This window comes from Hakea prostrata, chromosome 2 (assembly GCF_041222555.1).
Source record: "Hakea prostrata isolate BN-2017 chromosome 2, UWA_Hpros_2, whole genome shotgun sequence".
Lineage (NCBI taxonomy): Eukaryota > Viridiplantae > Streptophyta > Magnoliopsida > Proteales > Proteaceae > Hakea > Hakea prostrata.
This window is the reverse complement of record NC_142601.1, coordinates 18,351,286-18,365,155: the sequence shown is the minus strand read 5'-3', so window position 1 is coordinate 18,365,155 and position 13,870 is coordinate 18,351,286. Positions and strand designations below refer to the sequence as shown.

At 41.2% G+C, this 13,870-nt stretch overlaps 1 non-coding gene across 1 annotated transcript; it reads right to left on the bottom strand.

Moving 5' to 3' along the window:
• Positions 1 to 13,394: 13,394 nt before the first annotated feature.
• On the bottom strand, positions 13,395 to 13,501 carry LOC149023935 (small nucleolar RNA R71). Its single transcript, XR_016171926.1, has one exon. It is a non-coding gene; the product is annotated as a small nucleolar RNA R71 (small nucleolar RNA).
• Between the last annotated feature and the right edge of the window lie 369 nt (positions 13,502 to 13,870).

Here is a 13,870-nt window from a genome sequence, read left to right as displayed (position 1 = left end):
AGAGCAACAATCTTATCTCTAAGACCAGATCTTGCCGTCATGGCGAAAAGAATAAAATCAGAATTCTCAGGGACGATTTCCAAATCAAAACTCTCAATAGAAGACCACGATGGTAAACTCAAAGCATTCAAATCCAAAGTCTTCTTCTGGTTCTTCCTACTAAGAGCATCAGCAACAACATTTGCTTTCCCAGGATGATACTGAATATCACAATCATAATCGGAGACTAGTTCCAACCATCTCCTTTGCCTCATGTTCAACTCCTTTTGGGTAAAGAAGTATTTCAAACTCTTATGATCCGTGAAAATGGCAATCTTCTCACCGTAAAGATAATGTCTCCAAATCTTCAAAGCAAAGACAACGGCGGCAAGTTCTAGATCGTGAGTGGGGTAATTCCGCTCATAATCCTTCAATTGCCGAGAAGCATAGGCTACGACCTTGCCATGTTGCATTAGTACACAACCCAAACCAATCTTTGACGCATCGGTATAAACTGTCATACCACCGGAACTATCGGTATAGTCGAACCGGGGCACTTGTCAATCTATCTTTCAACTCTTGGAAATTCTTCTCACAAGCGTCAGACCAAACAAACTTCTCTTCTTTCCTGGTCAACTTAGTCATAGGAGCAGCCAACCGAGAAAAATTCTCAATAAACCTTCTGTAGTAACCCGCCAATCCAAGAAAACTTCTTATTTCCGTTACTGACTTCGGTCGTTCCCAATCAGCCACAGCTTGGACCTTTTCAGGATCGACACGAATACCTTCGGCTGAAACTACATGACCAAGGAATACCACTCTCTTAAGCCAGAAATCACACTTGCTAAACTTAGCGAACAACTTCTTTTCTCGCAACCTTTGCAAAGTGAAACTTAGATGACTCGCATGCTCTTCTTCGCTCTTCGAATAGATCAAGATGTCATCAATGAAAACAATCACAAACTTATCAAGCACATCATGAAATACTCGGTTCATGAGGTCCATGAACACCGCAGGAGCATTGGTCAATCCGAAGGGCATGACTCTAAACTCGTAGTGACCATACCGCGTTCGGAAAGCTGTCTTGAAGATATCACTAGACTTCACTTTCAATTGGTGATATCCGGACCTTAAGTCAATCTTTGAGAACACAACTGCACCCTTCAACTGATCGAAGAGATCATCAATTCTGGGCAGCGGATATCTATTCTTGATAGTCAACTTATTCAACTCACGGTAGTCGATGCACAAGCGCATACTACCGTCTTTCTTCTTGACGAACAAGACCGGAGCTCCCCAAGGTGACACACTAGGCTGTACGAAACCTCTATCAATGAGCTCATTCAACTGATTTTGCAACTCTTTCAACTCGGTAGGAGCCATCCCGTACGGAGCTTTAGATACCGGAGCGGCACCGGGACGAGATCAATAGAAAATTCGACATCCCTATCCGGAGGCACTCCCCGATAGATCATCGGGAAGACATCAACAAAGTCGCAGACAACTCGACTTCATCGACTCTTTTCTCCACTATACCCTTGCCTTCGGATGAAGCATCATCCACTAGGGCATAGACTTGCATCAGGTGCAGACAGCACCTTCCTACAAACCCTTCTCTTTTCACCCCGAAATTCAAAGACCGGACTTCCACAAATATGGAACTGAATCTTCTTTGAGGAACAAAGGAACACAGCTTTGTGGGCTGTCAACCAATAAATCCCCAAAATAACATCGAAGTCCTTCATGTCAAGAATCACAAAATTGGCTTCCAAGTTCTTCTCACCAATCAACACAGGACATTTAGATAACCCCTTATCTAGTTTCACAACAGACCAGTAGGTGTACTAATCAATAAACAACTAGACAACTTCTCGGGGATTAGGTTAGTCTTCTTGATGAATGCGAGATGACATGAACGAATGAGATGCACCCGTATCAAATAAGACAAATGTAGAAATAGAAGCGACTAACAATGTACCCGTAATCACATCATGGCTTGGATCCCGCTCAGCATTGGAAATACCGAAAACTCTACCGGAGGGAGGAGCAGGAGCACTCTTCACCACTAGGGCAGGCGGGCTGCCGCCGCCGGACAGGCACGAGCAAAATGACCAGCTTGCTTGCAGTAGAAACAAACAGGATTGCTGGATCCAACAGGCGTGGCTGCAACAGAGGGCTTCCGAACAAAAGGCCTTGCACTTGCACTTGCACTTGCACTTGCCTGGTGGTCGGTTTCCGCCATACTTGTCTAAACCGGCCAGGCTGCTGAAAACCCGTGTTCCGACCTACACTCTTAGCCCGAAAGGTAGAAGTGGGGTAGGGTGTAGGTCTCACAAAACGACGGTCATTACGATCCACCAAACCAGAATTCCTTGACTGCCGGGGCTTTTGCACACGAGCACTTTCCTTCTCTCGTTTCTTCCAACTTCTTCGAGTTCTCGCACCACTTGAGCATAGCTCACTATAGGCCGGACTGTGAGGTAAGCTTTAATGGCGGGGTGCAGTCCTTTGAAGAACTTCTTTGCTTTCGCGAGGTCATCCTTCGGAGAATCCGGAGCAAAGAAATGAAGCTCCTCGAACTTCGTTGGTACTCCAACACGGACAAAGTTCCTTGAGTCGAAATCATGAACTCAGCTTCCTTCGCATCTTTCACCGCCTCGGGAAAGTAGTTCATACAAAAAGCCTCTTTGAATAACTCCCAAGTTACAACTCCCGCATGCAAACCTTCCAAAACAGGCCGAGTGGAGATCCACCATGCATCGGCTTCTTGTTGCAACTTCGCTCAAGAAACAAAATCTTCCGAGCTTCCGAGCATTGCAGATGTCGGAAAGCCTTCTCCAACTCACGAAGCCACTTGTTAGGAAACAAGGGGTCCTTGGTAACTCCAGGGAAAGTGGGTACTTGCATCTTCGAAAAACTCTCCATCAAAGCGAGTATGAGGAGTTCCAGCTAAACCTCCCGCATTCAGGATGCGGCATGAGGATTCACATTAGCACCAGCCCGGGTCTCATTATGCAGAGTCATGAAACCCACCAACATCCGGTTGAATTGAGCTGCTTGTTGCTGCATCATATTGCCCATAATATTGGCAATATCTCTGAAACTTCCAACATTCGGGGCACCAGGTATCTCATGAGTACCCTGATCAACATTTGGTATCTCACCACCTCCATGAGGTACTTCACCACCTCCCCGAGGTATTTCACCACCTCCATGACCACTGGATTCACCACGCCCACTTCTCGCGAGTAACCATTCTCGCAAAACCGAGAACATCAAAATACCGAATTTCGAAGATTCAACATAAACCACAAGTCCAAATGATTTGAAAACTTAAATCATGCTCAAATATATCCATATAGTCATCAAACAATATTCCATAAGGCAAAAATCACATTTTCCAAAAATTCAACAGCAATTGAGGTCTCTGTGACCATTGGTCGAGTGATTGGTCGACCGACCCGATCAACCAATGAGTCGACCAATGCGATGCAATGCGAAAATTCGCATTATAAGCCTCACTTTCACATTCCAACCTCATTCTAACTTCTTCCAAAGGTGAGAGAGCTCTAGGGAAAGTCTCCAAGAGTTCTCACAAGTGTTCTTGAGGTGACTTAGTGCTTCAACAACAACACCACAACACACCATCTTCACAAACAAGGTAAATCTCTCACATTCTTTCTTCCATTTTCATCTTCTCATGCTTGCATTTCAATAAAACCATGCTTTACTTGTATCCAATGCTAGAAATCATGCTTAGGAATGCTTAGAAACATATTCCCTAAGTTTTAAATACAATGCCATGCATAGACAACAAGTTTTAACATAATGATGTTCATCTCGCAAAGTTTTATACCGAAATCGATATCTTTAGAAAAATTCCGTTTTCTCTCAAACCGCTTGAAATTTTCGAACGAGATCAAATGCTACATGCTCAAGATGACATTGTAGGTAGGTCCATACAATTTGATTTAACCAATTTCAACTTTTCAAAAATCCAATTTTGACCTAAATTGCAAAATCCCCAAATTTCCTTCTTGCTGAATTTTTCGCTTTAATCCAAGTTTTCGATCGATTTTCATCAAACAAACTTCATAGACATGAAATTCCAAGTATTGCGCACATGCTAGTATGTTCAAATCAAATTTCCCCCAAATTTGAAATTTTCCGAAAATTACGAAAATACTCTTTTTGGCTCAAATCTTAAGATAGCACTAACTGAAATTGTCTCTTGTCTCTTTCACAGATACACTATGCAAAGGGGAGGGCGAGGACGAGGTAGAGGTCGTGGTCGCATTGTAGGTGCTCTTAGGGGCAGATGTCAGGTTCCTTCAGAGCCTAGACAGGAGGTTAGGAGACCAGACATGTTTGACACACCTCAGGCCGAGTTCCCCGTACGAGGCCTACTTCAGCTACTTGCAATATCGAGATGGGACGTCTACTTCACTTACGCCAGCTCAGAGCCTTTAGGATCCGGCAGAGGTTCGACACATTGCAGTGGACTCATCTCTTCACCGAGGATCTGCCGGTATACCCGGAACTAGTGAGGTTGTTCTTCAGCAACCTTACCTACACAGAGGAGGCTCGAGGCCAGGGACATCCACTTAGACTTGTCCTCAAGAGCAGGGTCTTCCGGACTCAGATTCGCTTCTCTACCCGGACACCGGGCCGAGATCTTGCAGGTTCCTTACTATCCACAGCAAGTGTGTGTGGATACCATCAGGAGCAGATCCGGGACAGCCATTTGATGCCGTACGAGCTACGCGAGATATGCTCTACGCTATGGGATAGCCGTCGATGCTTCACACCGTGGACCAGCGGACGGATGACGGATTCTGCACGGATTATCGGTCGCATAGTCGGCCGAAACATTATGCCGAAAGCCGGACATCACCATCGGGTCACGTTGATGGAGGCCTTAGTCATCTACCGCATTTACATGGGCTTCGAGATCGATCTCTCCTACATCATTCAGCAGGTCATGCTGGACTTAGTTCTGCGGCCTAGCATGCGGAACCTTTGCTATGGGAGGCTACCGACTTTGATCTTCGGGCATTTCGGGGTGAGTTTCGAGGATACACCGGTGGACACTGGATCACGGGGATACTCTATTGGGACTCGGACCATTCGTCGATGAGACTACGAGTCGTCGAGAGATCTCCTGGTCCGGAGGGTGAGGATGATGATGAATCGAGAGGATGAGGATCGGGGGTCGAGGATGGAGGAGAGGATATCGGTCCCGATAGTGATGATCAGGCCGGAGATGATGCAGATATGCACGAGGCTGAGCCCGTGCATCACGAGTTTCCTTCATCACACTTCGAGGTAGGTGGCCCTTCACATGCAGTTCCGGAGACTTCAGATCTTGAAGCACAGATGAGATCGATGACTTCCATGCTAGAGAGAATGGAGGTCAGACAGGAGCAGATGTACGAGAGGATGGAGTCACGACAGGATAGGATAGAGCATCAGGTGACTCAGCTAGCGGAGGAGTTCGAGCATACGAGAGATCGAGAAGATCACCTAGATAGACTCGTACCTTAGAATTTCCATTTATGCATTTCAGATGTAATCGTTGTAAAAAGAAACCTTTGAAATTAATGAAGTTCATTCTGTTTCACTTAATTATTGTATGTTATGCACTTTTCTTTTCCTTGCATTAGTGACATTTGTTCAAGTATAATTATGGTATGTTATTCGGAAATGTTCTCATATGCCTCAAAGGTCAAGTTTCTAATTCAGTGTTTCTATTATTCACTTCTAAGAGTAGAAGAGTCATTTCAGAATAATGACTCAGGAATGTTCAGTTGTTGTCTTTTGTGGTTAGGATCTCCTCGAATCTTGGGCTCTGATACCAATCTGTCACGCCCTCCCAGCCGGTACCCTATCTGGCATACCCGAGAGTGTGATCCACAGCCCGAAGATCAGGTATCGAGTGATCAACCTCCCACATAAACAATAACATAATCATGAACAATCATAACAAAAGTGCGGAAGATAAACCATAGATCCAATAAAGAAAGAATGAATCATAAATGCATCAGAATAATAGATATAATCAGAGTATCAAACAGATAAGTAAAGTGAGGCGAAAATCCCACTTTACAACCAACTGGAAAAGTAGCTCTAAAGAATAAACTAGACAAAATCTAATCCCAAAGAGCTAGTACATTGGGTAACTAAATTGTTCTCCACTTTATAGACAACATCCTTATAAGTGTAAATCTCATAAATGGCACAAGGACGCTTCCACTCGATGGTCGGACTAAGCATCGTACGGAGCATAACCACTCGCGAGATCTTCAGAGTAATTGTGGTAACCGCAATCACCTTCCTGGAGATATGCCTCTTCGCCTTGCGCTTCTTCATAGGGACCGTCATAGTACTCAGCACTGCAGGATAGTCTAACAAACATTGTACAATAAAGGAATGAGTTTCAAAGAAACTCAAGAAGGCGCTTAAAATCCATAATAACATAAATGGCAGGATTCCAGAACAAACATAAATGCAATATGATATGAGACAAGCAATGAATGAATGAATCTAACTCTATGTATGCTGGTCTCTATTGGCAGACATGCTTTAAGTCATAGCACCGTACTTCTTTAGGAAAGTCCACTCACATCCTCAACCATTTAAGATATCTTGGATTCTCTCACGGATCATTTCACCGGTCTTGAGCAGCCGATTGGTAATGGGTCCTTCATCCCTCAGGACAAACCATGGCAGGGGGTTAAGTCAACACACTCTCTCACAACCATTTGGTATAAGTACACGGCGCATGTCGTGGTAAAACCTAGCCAAATGCAAGTCTTCTACTTAGTTACATCAAGTCCGATCCAGATACTTCCATTCCTCGTCCCCGACGATCCTTTCCGGTATCCTTCACACTAGAGTCCTCATAGTCCCTGACTACGGACTCATCAACCCTATTGGTTATCCACATATGGTAAACGGGAAGCTCTCACGTCCTCTCACGGGTTGGTTACCGGTCTTAAGCGCCCGTGATCCCAAGTCTAACCATATGCAACCCTACCAATAAATGGCCCCCACAATGTGATTCCTGTCCTCTCACGGGTTGGTTACCGGTCTTGAGCGCCCATGAATCCCCATTGCTACCACGGGTCGTTCGGTCTCAATACCCCTCCGATTAGGGTCCGACATAACAGGACATCCTAGCCAAACACTACTAGACAATCCTAGATATGTCATCCAACAGTTTAGGAAGGTGTCCAGAGGGCATCTCCGGAAACATCCCATAATATTCCCGTAGTAGTCCAAGGACAGAAGTGTCAAAAGGACACCTCTCCTTTCCAAACCATACTTAAGCATACACATGCATCAATTCATATCATCACATATATGGTAACCTCATATATGGAAAGAAAACAATAATTGCAATCACCTTGTATATAATTGGTAAGTAAATCATACATGAGTCAATTCAATATGAATAAGTAATGCTACTGTAATCAAAGTTATGCAACAGTAGTATATCATTGTAAGAATCTAATTTAGGAATCATATTTATGATATTCAAATATAGAAACTAGATTCATGCTATCTATGTAATTAAGGAAATAACCATCCTTACCTTTTTATCACTCACGAAGGAATCCTAAGAAATCAAGTAAGATCTTGGCAAACTTGAGAAGAAGGTCCTAAACAAGTATATACAACATATTAGGAAAGATCCCTAACAGAAAAAGATACCAAAACATCCAACACGGACCAACTCGGAGTTGCTGTACTCATTGGTCGAGTGGATTGGTCGATCGGTCCAGTCGACCAATCAATCGACCAATGCAGAAACAGAGAACCTAAAAAAAACAGAGTTTTAAGATATGAAATCCGAATTTGGTGGTTCAAAAGGGTATTAATCAAGGGGTAAACTACATCAGTAGTATTCTAACATATAGGGGACCTCAAAACACCAATCAAGTCAAGATATCAAGATCCAAATTAGGAAACAAAAAGTTACCATAATTAGATCAACCATGGATCTTGATGAATTTGAAATAGAAAACAAAGACAAGAACAAAAGGAGGATGGATCATTGCTTCAGGTAAAGGTATCATGAAAACATACTTAGATCTTCAAGGAACAAGGCTTAGAAGCATAAATCTAAATAAGGAAATAAAACCTACCATATATGTAACTACCATGCATCATGAAGAACACATAGTATGGTAGAAGAGAACAACTAGAAATTTATAGATTATGGATCATGGAAGGAAAACACAGTAATTAACTACTAATAGGATCAATATAGAAGATCCAAAGAGATCAGAATTCAAATCAGAAGTTTAACAAAGATTAGATCATGGTTTGATCATGATTCCCTCAAAAGCTTGCAATGGTCATAGTTAAGATCATTGTTCTAGCCTCAAATCCTTAGGATGATCATGAGAACATGTTCAGAGATGTTTGCAACAGAGAATGCAGCATCTCTTCTACAGTCTCAACTCAAAAAGGAAAGAAAAACAAAGATGGAGGAGAAGAAGAGAGAGTAGACATACCTTTTGATGCAAAAAGAAGAGTTTCGACGAAGATTCGTCAAGAAAACACCAAGGATGCAAGGGAGATGACTTGCAGAGGTCTTTGGTTCGTTCCAGAGAGTTTGGAGGCAGCAAATACGAAGTGGACTCGAGATTGGACTTAAATAGAGCAAGAACAACCTAATTGCCAAAGACAGCACTCATTGGTCGAGTGGATTGGTCGACTGGCCCAGTCGACCAATCAGTCGACCAATGCTGACAGCAAGACCAAAACAGGGAATTGAAGGCCCAGATCAAATCCAATCCTAAAGGGGTTTTGCACACAAGTCAAGTGACTTACCTAATAGGTAGAAATGCCTTCAAACCAAGATAGAGAGCACTCCAAGTCCATCAACTAATCAGATCTTCATCAGGATTCAGTTTCCACAAATAGAACTTCATCATCAACTTTCATGGATTCAAAGCCAGACACCAAGTCCTCTACTGGGATGGCCCAAAGCTGACTTCTTACTTTACTTCGGGTCATCGGACCTACAGATAACAAGGTTTCCGGGTCAAGGTTAGGGCTGGGTTTTACATATACTAATACAAAGATGGTTGAATTCCCGTGGCCCTTAGAAAAGAGGGAATAATTTGCAGTCGATTGAATGAATCCCACACTCATTAAGGCAGTAGAAAATTTGGCGAACCAATTACGAGAAGCCTGCTTTAAACCATAGAGAGATTTGTGGAGGCGGCAAACAACATTCTCCCCCTTACAATGATAACCAGGAGGTAGAGTCATATATACTTCTTCGTCAAGATCGCCATGTAAGAAGGCATTATTAACGTCAAGTTGATGAAGTGACCAATTTTTAGTTGAGGCAAGAGCAAGCAAGACTCGTACAGTAACGAGTTTTGCCACAGGAGCAAAAGTCTCATGAAAATCAACACCTTCAGTTTGGGTGTACCCCTTGGCCACCAAACGTGCTTTGTACCGTTCAATAGAACCATCAGAGTGTTGTTTAGTTTTGTAGACCCATTTACAACCAATGGCTTTCTTTTGAGGCAGCAAAGGAACAAGTGACCAAGTGTTATTGGTTTCAAGAGCCTCAATCTCTAATTGCATGGCATCTTTCTAGTCAGGTGACAACATTGCTTTGGCAAAGCTAGTGGGTTCTTCAGAAGAGGAAAGAGACCTGATAAACTTAAGATGAGAAGGTGAGACATTTTTAAAAAAAATAGAAGAATCAAGAGGAAAGAATTTACCAGCATCCGAAGAAGATGATGTGGCGTGAGTAGCCGAGCATATGTAGTCCTTCAAATGGGAGGGGGGATTATGCGACCGGGCGAAGCGATGTGGCAACAACACAACTGGAGGTGGGGAAAGGTTGTGTGGTGGGGTTGGCGGGTCCAATGGTGGAGATGGGAAAACTGGGTTGGTTGGGATGGAGGAGGATTCAAAATCAGGAACTGGAACAGGGATGGTAGGGTTAATAGATGAAGGAGAAGTCTTTAGGTGGTAAGGAAAAATATGTTCAATAAAAACAACGTCTCTACTTGTGTAAACCTTGTGAGAAGTGATAAAAAAATTTATAACCTTTTTGAGCAAAAGGACACCCAATGAAAATTCCCAGAGAAGCACGGGGGTCAAAATTGTGCTTGATGGTGGAATGGTTGTGTCCATAGCACAAACAAGCAAAAGTACGAAGATGAACATATGTGGGGGTTTTATTAAAAAGAAGTTCAAAAGGAGTTTTCTCTTTTAAAAGTTTGGTAGGCAACCTATTAATAATGTGTGTGGCCGTAAGAATGCAATCACCCCAAAAATCTTGTGGAAGATTGGCCTGAAATAAAAGGGCCCGACCAACATTGAGTAGGTGCCGGTGTTTGCGTTCAACAACACCATTTTGTGCCAGTGTTTGCGTTCAACAACACCATTTTGTCAACACAACTATGTTCATGGATAACTCCATGGTTAGAAAAAAAATGAGGTGGTGGAGTGATTAAAAAATTCACGAGCATTATCAATGCGAATTTTTTTTATTTGAAAATTGAGTTGAGTTTTCACCGTTGCAAAAAAATCATGCAAATAAGACCAAGCGTCAGATTTGAAGTTCATTAGAAAAACCCAAGTATAGCGAGAATAGTCATCCACAATAGTGAAAAAATATTTAGCACCACATATAGAAGGAATATAATAAGGACCCCAAACATCGCAATGTATTAAATCAAAAGAAGATGAAGTGGATATAGAGCTAGATGAGAAAGGTAGCGGGGTTTGTTTTGCCAGAGGGCAAATAGTGCAAACACATTTATTAGAATTTGAAATTCAAGAATTAAAATGTGATAAAGAATTAATAATGTTACGAGATGGGTGGCTTAAGTGCTGATGAACGCATAAAGCATGCATTTTATACACTTAGAGTGGAGTTACCTTGGGTTTTATGTTGTTTTTGCAGATTTTAGGACTTTTCAAAATTTAAGCAAATATTTGGAGTTTTGGGCTTGAATCATGCAATTTTACACGTCAAGAAGTCCATTCAAATTCTCAAATGCGAAAATGGGCCTGATCTAGAGCATGATGGGCTAGAGATGTGTGATTATGGGCCAACTCCGAAATATTGAAGAGATAAAGAAGGCAAATTTGATCTACGGCTGAGATTATAAATTATCAATCAAATCTACAGAGATATTATTGAGAGAGTCCACATGGAGAAAAGAGTCCTTGCATAATTAAATTCTTATTTTCTATTTGGTATTTGATTAAAGAAAGAAAAAGAGGAAAAAGAATTATATTCAGATAAGGATGAAGCAAAAATCCCGTTTTAAAATGTCTCTGTCAAGTTTTGATCAAGCCTTTCATCGAACGGTCATCCAATGTCCGATCGTGCTGATTTTTGGAGGAGAGCTTCAAGACTACTTAAACCTCAAATCCAACGGTGGAATTATGCATTTGATCTCTCTAATTTGGTGTGATTAGTATGTCAAAACCCTAATTGGCTAAGTCAGATAGGAACCCTGAGTTTTATTCAAATTCAGCCGTGCCTCATATCTCATGTAAACTCTATACAAGGAGAGCATACTCCATCAAAGGAGAAGCACTCTTTCTTCTCTCTTCAGTTTATTTAGGTTTTCTTTAGTTTTCTTTGCTTGCATTTGTGAGATTTAATTTCTAGATTGAATATTTAAGTTTAATTTTTTTATGTAATGCAATTCAAGTTCAAGTTTTAAGTTCAAATTTCAGGTTTTCAGATTCGTTTTTCTCTAGGTCTAGCAATTGCAGATTTAGATCATTCTAGATCATGATCTGGTTGTTAGGGTTGGTTGAGATTCGAATCGTTTGTTTAATTCGCAAGTAAGTAACCTTCTCTGTTAATCTTCTCTCCTCCCTCAATTCCCGCTTCTATCTACCCCTCCATATTCTTAATTTAGGATTCACTTTCAGTATTTATTTATTGTTCTCCCTTCCCCTGGATCCTTGATCAGAGATGCCTACAGTCGTGCCTCTCTTTGGTTAAGGTTTCCATTTTATTTTCTGCAATTTACTTTTAGCATTTATTTATTGTTCTCCCTTCCCCTGGATCCTTTATCAGAGATGCCTACAGTCGTGCCTTTCTTTGGTTAAGGCTTCCTTTTCCTTTTATTGCTTTGTTATTTACTCTCTGTTATTTACTTTCTGCACTGTTTTTTTTCTTTAATATCCATTCCCCCGATCGGTGGACTGTAAGCTACGGCAAAGGGTCCACGGTCAAAGTCATTATTATTATACTCCCCTTCCCTCGATCCAGAGCTGACACTCGGATCACTTCCCTTTTCCTTTTTATTTTTATTGTTCGCATTTTTTTCCTGTATTTTATTTATGCATTGATTGTGTTTAATTTATTTTTCGTTTCAATTCGATTGCATTAGATGTATAGATTAGGATCGTTTAGTTTAGTTAATTAGTTAAGAAAAATTGAATCATTCCACTCTCGCATTACTATTAAGAAGTTGAATTATAAGTGGCATATCTTCTTGAGATCGACCCGTTAGCTACACGATACCGTGCGCTTGGGGTTACTTTTAAATTTCACAAACAAGTTTATGGCGTTGTTGCCGGGGAGGTATTAGTCCTTTTTTTTTTTTTTTTTTTTTTCATTCTTAGGTAAATCGAAGTGTCTTAATTAAAAAAAAAAATTCAAAGATATTACTTTTAACTTGAGTCGAAACAAAAACGTATAGTAGTCCCCACTCTACTGCAGAATCCCCAAGATTTGATTGTAGGTGGCTCCGAAGACTATACGGGATTCCCTTGTTGTCAAACCTATATAGCGCTCAGCTATACGGAAACCTTATAGCTTTGGAATCATTGTTTCAATCTTTGTGGTGGGAAATTCACTAATTTCCTTTCGTTTTTGTTATTTCCTTTTCTTTTATTCTTTAGTTAATTTATTTTTATTTTTATTTTAAAAAAAATTCTCATTCTTTCATAAGAGCCATTAATTGCATTAAGTGGTTAGTGCATGTGTGTCTAGAGTCGTGATTCTACAAATAGAATTGTCCAAGTGTCTAACTTGACTATGGAAGGTCTACCTCCACCACCTCCACCTAAGAGTCTTAGGGATAGATTTTATCCAACTCGATCTGCACAACCTTCGTACTGAAGTGAAGGGTAATAATTTTGAGCTCAAATCTCATTATCTATCTATGTTACCCCAATTTCATGGGTTACCTGATCAACATTGATATTTGTTCCTTAGGGAGTTTGAGGAGGTTTGTGTCCTTATGAAGGTACAACAACTCACAGATGATGCTGTAAGACTACGGTTCATTACATTTGCATTAAAGGATCAAGCCAAAAAGTGGCTTTATAGCTTACCTAGGGATAGCATTACTACATGGGAACAATTTACTATCCTATTTTTGAAGAAATTCTTTCCTTTCTCTAAGACGAACAAAATAAGAAATGATATTCTTCAATTTCGTCAGAAACCCAATGAGTCCTTTGCTAAGGTAATGGAGAGGTTCCAAAGCCTTCTCCAAGAATGCCCTCACCATGGTATAGAATTATGGCATTTATGCCAAATAATTTATGAGGGTATCGATTATCAAACAAAACAACTCTTGGAATCTATGTGCCCCACAGGGTTTACATCGTTCACTGATGATTCCGAAGCTTGGGAATTTCTTTTAGACCTAGCAGATAGAACTAGAGAATGGGAGTCAATCCAAGAATCTGAAAGGACTAGTAGGGGATATTTTATTGATAGCCAAGTTCATAAGGAAGCACAAATAGATAGTCTTTTGAAAAAGTTTGAGACTTTGGTAGTTAAAGCTACACCACCACCACCAAGTCAAGCACATTTATTTGATAAATCTATTGCTATGTGTGCATGGTGTCAGTCTCCTACACATGTAATTGAGGAATGTCC